At 42.8% G+C, this 19,279-nt stretch overlaps 1 protein-coding gene across 1 annotated transcript in view; it reads left to right on the plus strand.

Moving 5' to 3' along the window:
* DOCK4 (dedicator of cytokinesis 4) overlaps nucleotides 1-19,279 on the plus strand; it is a 931,895-nt gene that overhangs the window by 453,774 nt on the left and 458,842 nt on the right. The window lies entirely within an intron of this gene.

The raw sequence follows: 19,279 nt of genomic DNA on the forward strand, positions 1-19,279 counted from the left end.
GGTTCTGTTTAGTAGGTGACAGTGTAAAGAACAAAACATAGGAGAACAAAATCATATTCACAAAGTATTGTTATTAGAATTGGATAGAAAAGGAAGTGCAAATAGAAGATAATAGATATCCCCTCTGGTATGTAGCATTTACTGCTTAAGTTATAGTGATGGCAAGGGGGAAAAAACTTTTTCACACATTTGGGAACTAGTATATATTAATATTTTCCCCTAATTTATTATAGTCTATTGTATAACTAAAGATATCAAAGAACTAAAAGCAAAACTTTTGATTAATATTTCTCTGATAGCAGCATATCGAAATTATTGTGAAAGTAGTTTGCAAATAGCACTTGTGATGTAAAATAGATAGAATCTGTTGACTAGCCCATGTGTAAGACACAAATTAAAGGGTCTTATGATGGACAACCTCACACTTTACTATGATAAAAAAATTAAAATATGGGCTTAGATTTGTATTAACAATATTTGTATTCCAACAGTTGGCCTACATTTTTCATTAGACTGAGATCACTTTGGGAAATTGGCATTTATTATTCTAATGAAGATTATTTGGTTAATTGTGAAAGTGCAGTTTGCATGAAAGATCTCCAACTATGAGATATTTTTCCTGTATTAAAATATCATATTTTGGATGATGTTGCAAATGGTTTCATACTGGGATGAATGCAATTGGTTATATGACTTGATGTAATAAAGTGGCTGAAATAAAAAGAAATCTTAGTGATACAAGTTGGCTGTATCACACACACACCCCAGTAGCCACGCAACCAGAGTTCAATTATTGGCCAGGAAGATGTTTTGGGAACATCTGGTTCAGGTGCATCACTCCTTCTTGTGCATGCCAATCCCAGGAGGTTGGCCTTGAAGAATAAACAACCCAAGCTGAGTCAAGGCCTCCTCAGAAATTCTAGTTTCACCTTCTGCACGTTTCCCAAATATCCATTGCTTCCCCCACCACCACCACATTGTTTCCATGGCAGCTGGCAGCAAGCTTGAAAGAAAGCAAAGATGACCAGGCTGACATTCAGGCTCCTGTAACAGAGGTGTTAGCCCTAAAACAAGAAAACAACATACACATAGGTAAAGCAATATAAACCAAGTAAAACCACTACTCCATCCGGGGTTTGTCAGGGTATTTTCTGTGAAAGGTTTCGAGGAGTTTTGGTGCCCAAGCATGTTTAGCATCTACCCACCCAGACTACAAGGAATGAAATGCTTCCATGCAACTAGGTATTGGACTTTCCCTTTATGTTTCCTAGAATCTAGAATCTCCTTCATTTCAAAATGCTGCTCTCCTTCAATTAAGATGGGCTCCAGCAGGGCATTAGGTGCAGGGTTAAGAAGACAAACAGTTTGAGATTTCAGTAAACAATAATGACACATGAGGTAAATACATTTAAGGTTCTTAGGCAATTCCAATTGTACTGTAACAGGATTAATTATTTTAACAATGGGGAATGGTCCAACATATTTAGGACTTAGTTTCTTAGACTGTTGGGTAGATTGTAGATATTTTATGGAAAGGTAAACTCTGTCACTCACTTTAAAATCTTTTGGTTTCAGAAGTTTTTGTTGGCTTATTTCTTATGTACTTGACATGTCTCTTCTAGCATCTTACGTGCTATTGGCCAGATGTTTTCGAGTTGCGCTATTCACTCTGCCAAGGAAGGCATTTGAGGTTTCTCTTTCAGCAGCTCTGGCACAGCTACAAAATCCTAACCAGAGCCCACCTTAAATGGGGTAAACTCTGTGCTTCTATGCATTGAATCATTCTGTGCCACCTCTGCAAATGGTAAAAGATCTGTCCAGTTGTCTTGTTGGTAATTAATGTAGCACCTGAACTACTGTAACAGGACCGAATTAGCCCTCTCACACACTTTGAGTTTCCATAAGACTTTTAGAGGTGTACACGCAGGATTGTAGCAGGCCTTGGTCATTCTTTTGTAATAGTGCAGCCCCCATGGCTACATCATTTGCATCTGCCTGAATTACAAAAGGAGAAGTTGGATCAGGGTGCTTTAGCATGGGCTGCACCACAAACAGCTGCTTGAGTTTTTTGAAAGCCCCTTGGCACTCCTTAGTCCACATACGTGACTGACTCTGGCTTCAGCTTGTTTTCGCCCTTTGTTTTTAAAAGATTGGTGATTGGTAATGCAATTTTGGTGAATTGCCAGTAGAAATTGGCAAAACCTAGGAAACTTTGTAATTGCTTCCTGGGGTGGTGGTTGCAATTTAACACTGCCAGCACCTTTTCTGGGTCCATTTCTATTCCTTCATTATATATATAGTAATCCAGGTAATTCACATTTAGAAAGCTTTGCATACAATTTAGCTGCTCGGAGTCTTTTTAGGACCATCCACACCAATTTCACATGCTCTTCCAGACTAGGTATAGTCTCAGTATATATTAAAATATCGTTCAAATACACCAACACCCCCTTATACAAGTAGTTATGCAACATCTTATTAATCAGTTATATAAACACAGCTGGAGCCCTCTGCAGCTGGGGCCCAAAGGAGAGTACTTGGAATCGAAACATTCCAGAACGGCAGTTTTCCATTCATCACCCTCCTTGATCTGAACCCAGTAATAAGCCTCCCGCAGATCTAATTTAATGAAGTTTTTGCCTTTGGCTAGATGTGCAAGCATGTTTTTCGTCAGGGGCAATAGATAGACATTTTCCATGCCCACTGCATTTAGCCCTCTATAGTCAATGCACTGGTGCAGAGTTCCATCCTTTTTCTCCCAGAGCAATACCTGGTCTAACCAGTTTATTTATTTATTTATTTATTTATTTATTATTTACATTTCTATACCGCCCTTCTCTGAAGACTCAGGGCAGTTTACAGCCAAGTTAAAAAGACATATACAAAAATTAAAACACAATATTTGAAATTTAAAAATCTGAAACCATAAGGCCGAATATTAAAATAACAAGTAATAAAACCACTCAATTAAAAATTACTTTTAGGCCAACCCTGCTCGTTGAAACAAAAAAGTCTTGAGCTCGCGCTTAAAGGCCCGGAGGTCGGGAAGAAGGCGTAGCCCCAGAGGCAGTTCATTCCATAGGGTAGGTGCCCCCACAGAGAAGGCTCTTCCCCTGTGGGCCGCCAGCCGACATTGTTTAGCTGACGGCAACCCGAGGAGACCCTCCCTGTGGGAGCGCACAGGTCGATGGGAGGCTATTGGCGGCAGTAGGCGGTCCCGTAAGTAACCTGGTCCTATGCCATGGAGCGCTTTAAAGGTGATCACCAACACCTTGAATTGCACACGGAAGACCACTGGCAACCAGTGCAGCTTGCGTAGGACAGGTGTTATATGGAAGCTCCGAGACGCTCCCTCTATCCCCCGCGCAGCCGCATTCTATACCAGTTGAAGTCTCCCGGTGCTCTTCAAGGGGATCCCCATGTAGAGAACATTGCAGTAATCCAGGCGGGAGGTAACGAGGGCATGAGTGACTGTGCATAATGAATCCCGGTCCAGGAAGGGATGCAGTTGGAGGATCAGGCGAACCTGATAAAAAGCTCCCCTGGCAACAGCCGTCAAGTGTTCTTCCAACGACAGCCGTGCATCCAGGAGAACGCCTAAGCTGCGAACCAACTCCCTGGAGGCCAGTGACTCGCCCCCCACAGTCAGCGACGGAACTAGCTGACTGTACCGGGACGCTGGCATCCACAGCCACTCCGTCTTGGATGGGTTGAGTCGAAGTCTGTTCGTCCCCATCCAGACCCGAACGGCTTCAAGGCACCGGGACATCACATCGACTGCTTCGTTGGGGTGATCCGGGGTGGAAATGTACAGTTGAGTGTCATCAGCGTACAGCTGGCAACTCACCCCAAAACCACGGATGATCTCCCCCAACAGTTTCATATAGATGTTGAACAGGAGGGGCGAGAGAACCGACCCCTGTGGCACCCCACATGTGAGGTGCCTCGTGGTCGATCTCTGCCCCCCCGCCAACACTGTCTGCAAGCGGTCGGAGAGATAGGAGGAGAACCACCGAAAAACGGTGCCCCCCACTCCCAGGCCCCCCAACCACTGCATCAAGATACCATGGTCGATGGTATAAAAAGCCGCTGACAGATCAAGTAGGACCAGGATAGAGGAACAACCCCTATCCCGGGCCCTCCAGAGATCATCAACCAACGCGACCAAAGCTGTCTCCGTGCTGTACCCAGGCCGGAAGCCGGACTGGCATGGGTCTAGATAAACAGTTTCATCCAGGTACCGAGGGAGTTGATGTGCTACAACAGTCTCAACAACCTTCGCCACAAAACGAAGGTTAGAGACCGACGGTAGTTCGATAAAATAGCTGGATCCAGGGAAGACTTCTTGAGGAGGGGTCTCACTACCGCCTCTTTCAAGGCTGTGGGGAAGATACCCTCCTTCAAAGAAGTGTTCAATTCTCTGAAGCCAGCCTCGTGTAACCTCCTGTGTGGCCAATAATAATAATAATAATAATAATAATAATAATAATAATAATAATAATAATAATAATAATAATAATAATAATAATAATAATAATAATAATAATAATAATATTTTAATTTGTATACCGCCCTTCTCCCGAAGGACTCAGGGCGGTGAACAGGCCAATAAAATACAAACAACAACAAACAACCAATTAAAACAACCCTTAAAAAACTGATTCAAGATGCCATAAGTTTACACAAGCGCAGAATTTAAGGGAAAATTTTTATAAGATGTTTTATAGATGGCACTTAGATCCCAAAAAATTATCACGTATGTATCCTAATATCCAAGCGAAATGTTGGAGGTGTGATTGTGATGACGCTACATATTTTCATATTTGGTGGACTTGCAAGAAAATTAAGGCCTTTTGGATAAGAATTTGGTGGATTATTCAAAATGTACTGAAGAAGAAGATAAAGTTCCTGCCACAATTTTTCCTTTTGGGAATTATAACGGATTGTACAGGGATTGAGACTAAACTGATTCTGAATTTAATAACAGCAGCAAGACTGTTGATTGGACAATACTGGAAGAAGAAGAGGTACCTACAATAGAAGAATGGATACTGAAAGTCATTAATTTGGCTGAGATGGCTAAAATCTCAGCTTTTTAAAAGACAATACGCAGGAAAGATATTTAATTGAATGGAAAAATGGATTGATTATCTACAAAACAGATATCAGATTAAGAAATATCAGATTGCCTTTGAATAATTAGAAAGTTATTTTATGTAATGGGAGGGGTTGGGAGATGAAAAGCTTTGGATGAGGTTAATTGGATTGGAAGGAAAATTTTATTCTATGTTTGGTTTATGTATAACAATACCTTGTGATTGACCGGGAAGCCGGGGAAGGAGGGGAAGGGGTTTTCCGGGAGGGAGGGGGGAAAAAGGGGGGGGAAATGTCTTTGTTTTTTTAAAAACTTTTTCAATTAAAAAAAAAAAGATGCCAGAAAATTTAAAATACCATTATACCCCATAAAAATTACAAAAATTTAAAACCCACAATTAAAATTTAAGATTTAAAATCAGGCCAGTCCAGCCATATGAAATAAATAAGTTTTAAGTTCGCAGCAAAAGGTCCTAAAGTCAGGTAGTTGTCGAAACCCGGGGGGAAGCTCGTTCCACAGGGTAGGAGCCCCCACAGAGAAGGCCCTCCCCCTGGGGGCCGCCAGTCGACATTGTTTGGCCGACGGCACCCTGAGGAACGCACCGGATGTTGGGAGATAGAGGCCGGCAGTAGGCGGTCCCGTAGATAGCCCGGTCCTAAGCCATGGAGCGCTTTAAAGGTGGTAACCAATACCTTGAAGCGCACCCGGAAAACAACAGGTAGCCAGTGCAATCTGCGCAGGATAGGTGTTACGTGGGAGCTCCGAACCGCTCCCTCAATAACCCGCGCAGCCGCATTGTGGACTAGCTGAAGTCTCCGGGTGCTCTTGAAGGGGAGCCCCATGTAGAGAGCATTGCAGTAATCCAGACGAGAGGTAACGAGAGCATGAGTGACAGTGCATAGGGCATCCCGGTTCAGGAAGGGACGCAACTGGTGGATCAGGCGAACCTGATAAAAAGCTCTCCTGGAGACGGCTGCCAAATGATCTTCAAAGGACAACCGACCATCCAGGAGCATACCCAAGTTGCGTACCTTCTCCATCGGGGCCAACAACTCGCCCCCGATAGATAGCCGCATCTGCAGCTGACTGTACCGAGGTGCCGGCATCCACAGCCACTCCGTCTTGGAGGGATTAAGTTTGAGCCTGTTCCTCCCCATCCAGACCTGTACGGCTTCCAAACACCGGGACAGCACTTTGACAGCTTCGCTGGGGTGGAAAAGTACAGCTGAGTATCATCAGCGTACAGTTGGTATCTCACCCCAAAGCCACTGATGATCTCACCCAGCGGCTTCATATAGATGTTGAACAGGAGGGGTGAGAGAATCAATCCCTGCGGCACCCCACACATGAGGCGCCTCGGGGTCGATCTCTGCCCCCCTGTCAACACCGTCTGCGTCCGGTCAGAGAGGTAGGAGGAGAACCACCGATAAACGGTGCCTCCCACTCCCAACCCCTCCAACCGGCGCAGCAGGATACCATGGTCGATGGTATCAAAAGCCGCTGAGAGGTCTAATAGGACCAGGGCAGAGGAATAACCCCTATCCCTGGCCCTCCAGAGATTATCCACCAGCGCGACCAAAGCTGTCTCCGTGCTGTATCCGGGCCGAAAGCCGGACTGGAACGGGTCTAGATAGACAGATTCATCCAGGTACTGGAGTAGCTGACATGCCACCACACTCTCTACAATCTTTGCCGTAAAACGAAGATTGGAGACTGGCCGGTAATTCCCTAAAACAGCTGGGTCCAGGGAAGGCTTCTTGAGGAGGGGTCTCACCACCGCCTCTTTCAAGGCAGCGGGAAAGACCCCCTCCCACAAGGAAGCATTTGCAATCCCCTGGAGCCAGCCTCGTGTCATCTCCTGTGTAGCCAGTACTAACCAGGAGGGGCACGGGTCCAGTAAACATGTGGTGGCATTCAGCCTACCCAGCAACCTGTCCATGTCCTCGGGAGTCACAGGGTCAAAGTTATCCCAAACCACCTCAACAAGACGGGTCGCGGAACTCTCGTCGTACCAACCAGGAGGGACACGGGTCCAATAAACATGTGGTAGCATTCAGCCCTCTCAGTATCCTGTCCATGTCCTCGGGAGTCACAGAATCGAATTCCCCCCAAATAATATTTGTTGAATGACATCCCATAGATCCCAGTACTCCTTGGGGATTCTGGACTCACTTTTTTGGTGCTTCTCCATGACTGTCCCTAGCTCCCTTGGTTCTTTAGTTTTCATGCCTCTGGGTGTGGAATTTCTTCCCCTCTTTTGGCCACCTTATGCCAGATTTTTAAGAGCCCTCTCCTCCAGTTCACATAAGATTTCCATTTCTGGAGCCAAGACAGTCCAAGTTGGAGGGGTCCCTCCATCTCTGGTATGACTATAAAACTCAGAGTTTCTTTGTGCTTTCTGTCAACTGTCTGACTAGTGAATGCAAAAAAAAGTAAACACTTTTGGAGTTTTGAATTCCCAAAAGTAAAAAATTTATTGGATACACCATTTGGAACTGCAGAAGCAAAACCAGCTCTGGGTTTCTTGCATAAATAACCGCTTAGTTAAACAATAGATTCCCTTTTCCCCCACCCCTACGTGTTCACATTGTCCATTTATAAAACTTCCTTTTCTTATGGGAACAATTCATTTCTCTGTCTAACACCTGCAGTAATGACCATGACAAGGTTCAGGGTCTCATGATCCATAGACAAAATCTTAGCATTCCATTCCACCCCTCTATCCTCCCACTTGAATGGCAAATTGAATAGCAATATAAACTCAGAGGAAGTAAAGCGATTCAATCTTGGTATACCGACCCCCTGGAGGAAGGTTAGACCTAGAAAAATATCAAACACAGATTAACATTTTTACTCAGGGATCTTTAGCTCTCAATTGTCCCTTTGGACAGTGTGGTTATTTAGCATGGAACCTTCTGACTAGTTCATCTGCACTAACATTATGGGCAGCAACCCACTCAGCATCAATTGAAGGGTATCTTTTCCATTGAACTAAGTATTATAACCCCCCTTTAAAATAACTTGAGTCCAGTTGTAAGGACCAGCCTCTCCCCCCCACTTCAAGAAATTATAGACTCTTGAAAACTTTGCAGTTCAAAAGAAACCTTTTATTGAAAAGAAGTGAAAGCAAGTCAAAATTCAAAGGAGGCTCTGAGGTCTCTCAGGGCATACAACTAGGATAAAGGAAATTAAGAACCCCTCCCAAGAGTCCAATGTGGATTCCACCAATCCACAGGTGTGAAGATGTTTTTGTACCGGCCTCTCTGAGAAACAGATAAGAACTGTTTCTCAGGGCCATTTCCCCATGCATTCCCCAAGAGGTGAGAATTTTCCAGGCATCAGAGGCGCCAGGCAACAGTTATAAATCAGGTGAAAAGTTATACAAAAAAACAAGGCAAGAAATAGGATACCTAAGCTACATAGAAAGGAAAAAGAACTAAATGTATCAAAACCAAACCCACCCCCCCTTCCACTGAAGAATGGCAGATACACGGATCTAACACCAGTATCTTTTTGATTTCATAGTGTTCCTGACCTCCCACTATAGCAGGAGGTGGAGGCACCCTATCACCCTTGTCTGAACTTAAAACTGAAAGGATTTTAACAAACTACAGTGGAACACTGGATGGACTTGGACCTTTGGCAACCGCAATTCTACCATGACTGGGTTTATAATCCTAACAATTGGAAAAGCCCCTATGTATTTGGGACCCAGTTTCTTACAGGGTTGCCTCAACTTTAAGTATTTAGTAGATAGATATACTTTATCCCCAGTCCTAAATTCCTTTTGGAGGACTTTTCTCCAGTCAGCCTGTTTCTTTTGTGATTCTCTGGCTTTATTCAGTGCCTTTTGCACATTCCCCAGGCAGTTTTTAGGGTGTCTATCCTTTCAGCTAGTGTTACCGAAGGAGTGTGGGCTCCCTCAGAAATTCTAGCATCATATTTATAAACCTATCCCCAAAGTCCATCATTTGCAATTGTGTAGTCATAAATTGCCAGTTCACATTATCAAACACTTTCTGTGCATCTAAAAATAACAATGCCATTTGCTTTTCTAGATGTGCTTCATAGTATTCCAATGTGTCCGATATAATTTGCATATTATCCCTAATCTGTCTTTTAGATAGAAAACCATTCTAATCCGAATGTATAAATTCATTTAATAGTCTCTTCAATCTTTCAGCCATAATTGATGCAAAAAATTTTTTTAATCTGCATTTAATAATGAGATTGGTCTATAGTTCTTTATTTGTTGTAAATCCAATTCTTCTTTTGGTATAAGAGTTATATATGCTTCCATCCACGAATTCTGAATTTTGGCTTTTAATAATAAATAATTAAATACTTGTAACATTACATTGCTTAATATATCTTGCAACATTTTGTATAGTTCTGCTGGTAATCCATCTGGTCCTGGTGTTTTACCATTCTTTTATTTTTTAATTCCGTCAATTCCATTATTGATATTCTTTCTTCTAGCAACTTTTTAAATTCTTCTGGAATTTTAGGTATTTTAGCTTTTTCTAAATATTGTTCTATCTTTCCTTCTGCCACCATCTCTTGCTGATATACATTTTATATATTTCCCAATTTTTATATTTCTCAATTATTTTTTTTCCTCATTTTGATAACATATCCTTCCAACTTGATCTAATAATTGATTTATCATTTTTTTTCTTTTTCCTTTTTCATTTTATATGCCAACCATCATCCTGGCTTGTTCACATTTTCAAAAAAAATTTGCTTTGTTCATTTTATTTTGTTTGCCAATTCTTCATTTTCCATTAAATTTAATTTATGTTTTTGCAAATCCATCAATTTTTTTTATTTTTTTATTCTATGGCTGCTTCTGTAGTTCTTCCTCTAGATTCTTATATTCCTTTTCCAAGTTTTTTTGCTTTTGTCTGTTCTGTTTATTCCATTTTCCTAAATATATCATTGTTAATCCTCTAATATATGCCTTACTAGTGTCCCATACATTTTGCAGTGATGTATCCTCTTTTCTATTTTCTTTAAAGAAGAAAATCAATTCTTTTTCCATATATTGTAGAAAGTCCTTTTCATTTAGTAAGTTTTGGTTTAATGTCCATCTCATTCTTTTTCTTTTCCCCTTCCATATCATTGTTATTGGATTGTGGTCTGCCCATGTACTTGCTTCTATTTCAATTTTATATATCTTGGAAATTAATTCTGTTGACATCCACATCATATCTATTCTTGACCATGACATGTGCTTGTTTGAGTAGAATGTATACTGCTTTTCTTTCACATTTCTTTTTCTCCATGAATCTTGCAAGCTTAACTCACCTGTCATCGTATAAAATGCTCTAGGTAAAGTCTTCCTTAATTTTTTATTCACTTTTGTAGATTTGTAGTTTAACTCATTATTATCAGTCGCATTGAAGTCTCCTATTATGCATATATCTTCATATTCATATTCTAATATTTTCCTGTGTAATTTCACATAAAATTCTTCTTGATTTTCATTTGGAGCATATATCCCCACTAACAATATTTTTTTTATAGTTCATTACTATTTCTACCATTAATACTCTTCCTTCCTCATCCTCAAATATTTGTTTAGATTGAATTGTCTTTTTAATATAAAGTAGAACTCCTCTTTTACTTTGGCAAGCAAGTATTGTATATAATGTCCCTAATTTTACTTGCTCCAAAAGTTTTTTATGTTGTTTTCTAAAGTGGACTTCTTGCACATATAATCTCTAATTTTATCCATTAAATAAAATTTATCTAATTTATTAAATATTCTTCTTTTTATCGCCAAATTTAATCTGTTAAATCCTATATATAAAGGTCAATTGGCAAAGGTGATTGTGAATGATGAAATGACAGAAAAAGTAGATATTAGAAAAGGAACTAGACAAGGATATCCATTATCTCCATAGCTATTCATATTGATATTAGAAATTTTAAACAGAAAGATAAGACAAGATAAAGAAATAAAAGGAATGAAAATCAAAAAAGAACAATACAAACTACAAGCCTTTGCAGATGATTTAGTGTTTATCATGGAAGAACTAATACAAACAGGTCCAAAGATAATTGAACAAACAGAGGAATATGGAGAAGTAGCAGAAGTGAAAATTAATAAAGGCAAGAAAAAAATTATAGTTAAAAATATGAGAGAAAAACAAAAAAAAACAACTAATGGAGAAGTCAGATGTTCAAATAGTGAAGAAAGTGAAATATTTGGGTATTCAATTAACTTCAAGATGTTATAACGGTGAAGAAGACAATTATTACAAACTGAGAAATCAAATTGAAATAAACTTGGAGAAATGGAAAAATCTGCAATTATCACTGTTATTATATAAATGCACATTTATGATGATGTGTGAATTTAGTAAAATGAAAAAGTAATTGAAAAGAAAGTAAAAATCGGGATTACTCAAATACCACAATGGAAAATCCTAAACTGAAAATGAATACAACAATAGAGAGAAAATGGAGAAGGAGAGAGGAGAGAAAAGAGGAAGGAGAGAGAGGGAAATAAAGGGAAAAGGAGAGGAAGAAAGAGAGGAGAAATGAGTAGGAGAGAAAGTAAGAAGGGAGGTGTGGGCGAAAGGAAGGGGAAGTAGGAAAAAGAGAGGAGGAAAGAAGAAAGTAGAAGAGTAGATGGAAGAAGGAAGGGAAAGGAAAGAGAAGAGAGGGATGATTGTTGTAAAACAAGGGAGATGAAATGGTAGAAGAGCAACCCCGAATATACTTAAATTGTATAGGATGAAGATTGTGTTAGTATGAAATCTAAAAGAAAATATGTATGCTAGATAAGAAACTGTACAGTTAAGATATGTCTATGAGAAAAAATAAAAAACTTTTTCAAAAAAAAAAAAAGAAAGAAATTCTGGCATCAGTACGAACTCAGCTCCTGTGGCTACCTTGAATGGTTGAACTTGGTACTATGTACCAAGTTATTAAAAGCTACTTCTCTAAAAAGCAGAACTCCACTCAATTGGTCTGCTGGTAGTTTCATTGCAATGTAAGTATTACTATTATACATTAAAGTATTGAAATTATAGCCCAACGTACCAAAAAACTTATTGTAAAAGAAAACTAGAAATAAAAATTAAAATAAGCAAGAAAATAATAAGAGAACACCTATCTGACCTTGATGACTATAAATCACTAGGACTGACAGATTATATCCCAGAGTAATGAAGGAGCTGGCAGGTGTTATCTCAGAATCATGATATCATGTCTTTCAAAAATCCTGGAGCATTAGGGAAATACCTGAGGATTGGAAAAGTGCTAATATGGTTCCCATCTTCAAGAAAGGGAGGGTGGGAAACAGATCCAAGAAACTACAGACCAATCAGTCTAACATCAATACCTGGGAAGATCCTGGAAAAAAAAACATATCTGCAAACAACTAGAAGCAAATAAAGTTATAACTAGTAGCCAGAAAGGATTTGTTAAAAACAGATCATGCCAAACCAATCTTATTTCATTCTTTGATAAAATGACTAAATTAGTAGACCAGTGAAATGCTGTGGACATAGTATACTTAGATTTCAGTAGGGCATTTGACGAAGTAGACCACAACCTATTTCATGGTAAGCTAGAAAAATATGGAACAGACAACATCACCATCAGATGGATTTGCAGCTGGCTGACATACCATACTCAACGAGTAGTCTTTAATGGTACTACATCCACATGGAGAGAAGTAAGCAATGGGGTACCACAAGGCTCCGTCTTAGGCCCAGTACTCTGTAATATCTTCGTTAATGACTTAGATGAGGGAATAGAAGTGGAACTCATCAAATTTGTGGATGACATTAAACTTGCAAGAACAGCAAAAATCCCAGAAGACAAGCTCAGGATCCAAAAAGATCTTGACAAACTTGAATAATGGGCCCTATCCAACAAAATGAATTTTAATGTAGAGAAAAGCAAGGTTTTACACTTAGGCAGGAAAAATCAAAGGTATAAATACAGATTATACAAGACCTGGCTCAAAAACAGTAACTGTGAGAGGGAGTCCTAGTGGATATTCACTTGAATATGAGCCTGCAGTGTGCAGCAGCCACCAAAAAAGCTAACACAATCCTGGGTTGTATAAATAGAGGCATAGAAGCAAGATCACATGAAGTATTAGTGCCGCTATACAAAAACCTACTAAAACCACACCTGGAATACTACAACCTATTTTGGTCACCATTCTACAAAAAAGACGTTGAGACTTTGGAAAAAGTTCAGAGAAGAGCAACTAAGATGATCAAAGGCCTGAAGACTAAAACATATGAAGAACAGATGTATGATTTGGGTTTGGCTAATCTAAAAAAAAGAAGCATTAGGGGGTGATGTGATAGCAATATTCCAGTATTTGAGGGGCTGTCACAAAGAAGAGGGGATCAAATTATTCTCCAAAGCACCAGAGGGCAGGACAAGAAACAATGGTTGGAAACTAATCAAAGAGAAAAGCAACTTGGAATTAAGGAGAAACATCCTAACAGGACAATTAGTGGAACAGCTTGCCTTCAGAAATCGTGAGGGCTCCATCACTGGATGTTTTTAAGAAGAGACTAAACAGTCACTTATTTGAAATGGTATGGGTTTTCCTGCTTGAGGAGGGGGATGGACTAGAAGACCTCCAAGGTCCCTTCCAGCTCATTCTATTCTACATTGCTCTACTGTTGCATTGGTCTCTTCCACCTCCCCCATTAGAACTCAGATGGAATCTTGAGTTAAGTCCTTGGGAGGAACCAACTTTGTGAAATCCTGCCAGAACTTTGTCGTAAACTGCACCACCACCCCCGTCTGAAATGATGCAGTTTGGAACTCAATGCAGTCGATAAACATGTTGCACAAACATCTTGGCCAGGTTCCGGGTTGAAGGAAGCTTTGGATTGGCAATGAAGTGCACTTGCTTCGAAAACAGGTCCACCACCAACCAGATCACTGTGTTCCTGGCACTCTCAGCAATTCCTGAATATGGCAATCTCTTCCCATGGTCAGTTAGGGTTAACCATTGGCTGGAGCAGCCCATGAGTCTTCACAGGCAACCGATTAATGGACATGCAAACTGGGCAGCTTGTCACGTATCTTTCAATGTCTTTCTTCATCTTAGGCTACCAGAATTGTCTCCCAGGCAAGTGAAGGGTCTTTACAAACCCAAAGTGGCCTGCCAGCTTTACATTGTGGCTTCTCTGCAGGAGCCGAGTCCTTTGGTCCTATTTATTATCATCAGATCTTTCTTGTGGTCTCTGAACCACTCATCTTCCTTCATAGCTTCCCTCAGCTGTTAGGTCAAAGCATCATCAGCTGGTTGAGGAATACCTAGCAGCTGTTGCTTCACAGAAACCTTCCCTGCCAGTTGCTGAGAGGGGATGATGGAGTTAACTATTTCATCCCAAATGCTTTTATATTGGGGCATTTGGAAAAGTGTTTCTGTGAGAAAATTCTTCCACCCTGGCAAGTACTGAAGGGTGAAATTGAATCAATTAAAGTACTGAGCCCATCGTACTTCCTTCAGGGATTCCATGGGGTTTCTCAGGGCCCCCAAGTTCTTGTGGTCTGTCCACACTTCAAAGGGGATTTTACTGCCTTCCAGAAACTGCCTCCAGGTCATCAGTGCTCAACAAATGTCATAAGCCTCTTTTTCTCACAGCGCCCAACATTTTTCAGTGTTGGTCAGCCTTTGGGAAGTGTAGATTCAGGGCTAGAATACTCCCTTTGGATTTCTTTGGAGCAGGTTGGCCCCCACCTCTACATAGCTAGCATCAGTTTGTATTATGAAGGGCTGCTTGACATTCCATAATCCACTTAATGATAATGATAATGATAATGATAATGATAATGATAATAATGATGATAATAATAATAATAATAATAATAATAATAATAATAATAATAATAATAATAATAATAATAATTTAATTTTTATACCGCCCTTCTCTCGAAGGACTCAGGGCAGTTAACAGCCAGATAAAATACAATACAATACAATAAAACCAATTAAAAAACTTATTCAATATGGCCAATAATTTAAACTATAAAATACATAATATAAACTCCCATTTAAAATCCAATTTAAAAAACCTGTTTTATGCCAGTCCTGCTCGGAAGAATAAATACGTCTTCAGCTTGCGGTGAAAGGTCTGGAGGTCAGGAAGTTGATGGAGTCCTGGGGAAGCTCATTCCAGAGGGTAGGTGCCCCCACACAGAAGGCTCTCCCCCTGGGGGTCGCCAGCTGACATTGTTTGGCTGACGGCACCCTGAGGAGACCCTCTGTATGGGAGCGCACCGGTCGGTGGGAGGCATATAGTAACAGAAGGTGGTCCCGTAGATATCCCGGTCCTATGCCATGGAGCGCTTTAAAGGTGGTAACCAGCACCTTGAAGTGCACCCGGAAGACCACAGGCAGCCAGGAGAGGTGTTATATGAGAGCCACGAGTGGCTCCCTCTATCACCCGCGCAGCTGCATTCTGGACCAACTGGAGCCTCCGGGTGCTCCTCAAGGGAAGCCCCATGTAGAGAGCATTGCAGTAGTCCAGGTGAGAAGTGACGAGGGCATGAGTGATCGTGCATAGGGAATCCTGGTCTAGAAAGGGGCGCAACTGGCGAACCAGGTGTACCTGGTAAAAAGCTCTCCTGGAGACGGTCGCCAAATGATCTTCAAAAGACAACCGTCCATCCAGGAGAATGCCTAGATTGCGCACCCTCTCCATTGGGGCTAATGATTCGCCCCCAACAGTCAGCAGTGGTTGCAGCTGACTGTACTGGGATGCCGGCATCCACAGCCACTCAGTCTTGGAGGGGTTGAGCTTGAGCCTGTTTCTCCCCATCCAGAACCACACGGCCTCCAGACACCGAGACAACACTTCAACAGCTTCATTGGGGTGGTCAGGGGTGGAAATGTACAGCTGGGTGTCATCAGCGTACAGTTGATAACTCACCCCAAAACCACTGATGACCTCACCCAGTGGCTTCATATAGATGTTGAACAGGAGAGGCGAGAGAACCGACCCCTGTGGCAACCCACACAGGAGGCGCCTTGCGGTCGATCTCTGCCCCCCTGCCAACACCGTCTGCAATCGGTCGGAGAGATAGGACGAGAACCACCGAAAAACGGTGCCTCCCACTCCTAAACTCCCCAACCTTCGCAGCAGGATACCATGGTCGATGGTATCAAAAGCCGCTGAGAGATCTAGGAGGACCAGGGCAGAGGAATAATCCCTACCCCGAGCCCTCCAGAGGTCATCCACCAACGTGACCAAAGCCATCTCCGTGCTGTACCCGGGTCAGAAACCGGACTGGAATGGGTCTAGATAGACAGATTCATCCAGGTACTGGGGTAACTGATGTGCCACCACACTCTCAACAACCTTCGTCACAAAGCGAAGGTTGGAGACTGGATGGTAATTTCCCAAAACAGCTGGGTCCAGGGAGGGCTTCTTGAGGAGGGGCCTCACCACCGCCTCTTTCAATGCGGTGGGAACAACACCCTCCCTCAAGGAAGCATTAACAATTCCCTGGAGCCAGCCTCGTGTAACCTCCTGAGTGGCCAGCACCAACCAGGAGGGACACGGGTCCAATAAATATGTGGTGGCATTCAGCCGCCCCAGCAACCTGTCCATGTCCTCAGGAGCCACAGGATCAAACCCATCCCAGATGGTCTCAACAAGAGTAGCCTCCATCACCTCGCCTGAAACTACCCAAGTTTGGTCCAAACCATCCTGGAGCTGAGCGATTTTATCATACAGATGCTTACTAAAATCCTCAGCACAACCCTGTAAGGGATCATCGCGCACCTCCTGATGAAGGAGAGAGCGAGTCACCCTAAACAGGGAGGCCGGGCAGTTATCTGCCGATGCAATGAGGGTAGATACATAGGCCCGCTTGGCCTCCCTCAATGCCACTAGGTAGGTCTGAATATAAGACCTAACTAGTGTTCGGTCAGCTTCAGAATGGCTGGCCCTCCAAACACTCTCTAGGCGTCTTTTCCGGCGTTTCATCTCCCTCAGCTCCTCGGAAAACCAGGGAGCCAGTTGAGACCTACGCTGAGTCAGAAGCCGCAAAGGCACGACACGGTCCAAAGCGCCTGCCACGGCCCGTCCCAAGCTCCTCGGCCGAGCCATGGGCCAGATCACCAGGGAGCGGCCCAAGCTCCGTCAGGAATCTCCCCGGGTCCATCAGTCGCCTGGGACAGAACCAACGCATTGGCCCCGTCTCCCTGCAGTGTTGAGTGGCGGTCCGAAAGTCCAGACGAAGAAGAGAATGATCTGACCATGACAAAGGTTCGATGACTAATTCTCCTACTTCCAGATCATTCAGCCACTGTCCAGAGACAAAAATCAGATTCAGTGTGCTTTCCCCAATGTGGGTGGGGCCGTCAACTAATTGGGTCAGGTCCATGGCCATCATGGAGGCCATGAACTCCCGGGCTGCCGTTGACAACACGCCAGCCGATGGCAAGTTGAAATCCTCCATGACCATGAGCCTAGGGGTATCAACTGCCATCCCGGCTATCATCTCAAGCAGCTTGGGCAGGCCTGTTGTCACGTAGCAAGGAGCCAGGTACATGATCAACAAGTCCACCTGCATCCTACGCCCCCACTTCATGTAAAGGGATTCACAACCGGCTATCTGAGGTCCAGTGGCCTCCCTTGGCTCTAGACTCTCCTTAATAACAACCGCCACCACCCCACCCCTACCTTGGGCCCTCGGCTGATGAAATGCTTGGAAACCCGGTGGGCACATATCTACAAGGGGAACCCCCTTTCAGTGCCCAACCAGGTCTCCAAAATGCCCATAAAGTCCGCAGCCCCCCCCCCCGTATAAGATCATAAATCAGGGGGGCTTTGTTCACTACGGACCTTGCATTGCATAACATCAGCCGAAGGTCCAAGCCCTGGGGATACTGACCACTCGGGAAACGGGAAAAGTCTCAGGGGCTGGAGCATGCAATCGCTCTTAAACAGCGAGTGCGCACTCCCTGAACATGATATGGCCCCCCGCTTCCGCCATATCTGCCCCTCCCACTTACCGTGCTGATGGAACAACCCTCTAGAATTGGAAAATGAGGCTCCCCCTTCACCTCCGAACCTGTTAAAGTATCGCCATGAGTGATCGCAAGGACTGGCTCCCTCCCCGATGGGTTTCCCCCAATACCTGTCTTTACCCTCCCTCCCCTTAAAAATCGTTTATCTAAACAACCCCAAAGGTTCTTTCTTGACGCATGCCATCTCTCTGGGTCCCAAAACCCGTCATTGAGATAGGCCCCCGATAACGTAGAGGGCCATTTCTGTGAGGCGGAGGAACCTCGCAGGCGATGGAGTTCAGACGAAGAATATATCATATCTCGTATCAGGCATAATTGGCGCATGTGAGTTTATCCCTAACCGCTGATGATGTTAAAGCAGTCATATTAGGAGCCGATGACATAGAGCCCACAGATGGTGAAAAGACAATGGACGTTCTCTCATGGAGTCCCCTTTCAAGATGTTAAACAACTGGCTCAGTTTGGGTTTCACTTCCCCATCTCCCTTCTTTAGTAGCTTGGTGATAGGCAGGGCTATAAGGAGATGAACTGTTGGAAAAAGCTGGCAAAGCCCAAGAAGCGCTTTGCAGTTGCCTTCTGGTTTGGTGGGAGGGCTTCTCACTCAATATTACTTTCACCTTTCCGGGGTCCATCTCCACTCCTACACTGGACACTCAGTACCTCAAATAATCCAGGCTGGGTTTTTGGAAGTTATACTTTGACATTTAGCATAGAGCTTGGCTTCCAATAGTTTCCTCAGCACTTCCTACACTAGCTTTACATGATCTTCCATTGTTTCAGAATAAATGGGAATGTCAACTAGGTACACCAGCACCCCCTTGTTGCAGAAAATTAAGTCTTCAATTCAGGAGACAATACCACGAGGTAGGAGAAAAAGATTTATTTGTGCAAAGGATCAGACCCCACTCACATGGGAGAAAATCTGAACCCCAGTTATGCTCAGGGTGTGACTTTATACGCTTTTGCAACTCTAGCTCGCCGGAGGCATTTCTCTTACAGAGCAAAGCATGACAAAAAGGAGAAGTTCATAGTATTACATTTCCATATATGGGAGATACCTTCCACCATCTGTTACTTTCAGTACACACATCGTATAGTATTTTCTGTTACAGGAATATTCTAACGCATAGGTCAAGAGACACATCATAACGTTTAGCAAG

The sequence above is a fragment of the Ahaetulla prasina genome, chromosome 7 (genome assembly GCF_028640845.1).
Source record: "Ahaetulla prasina isolate Xishuangbanna chromosome 7, ASM2864084v1, whole genome shotgun sequence".
In the NCBI taxonomy this organism is placed as follows: Eukaryota; Metazoa; Chordata; class Lepidosauria; order Squamata; family Colubridae; genus Ahaetulla; species Ahaetulla prasina.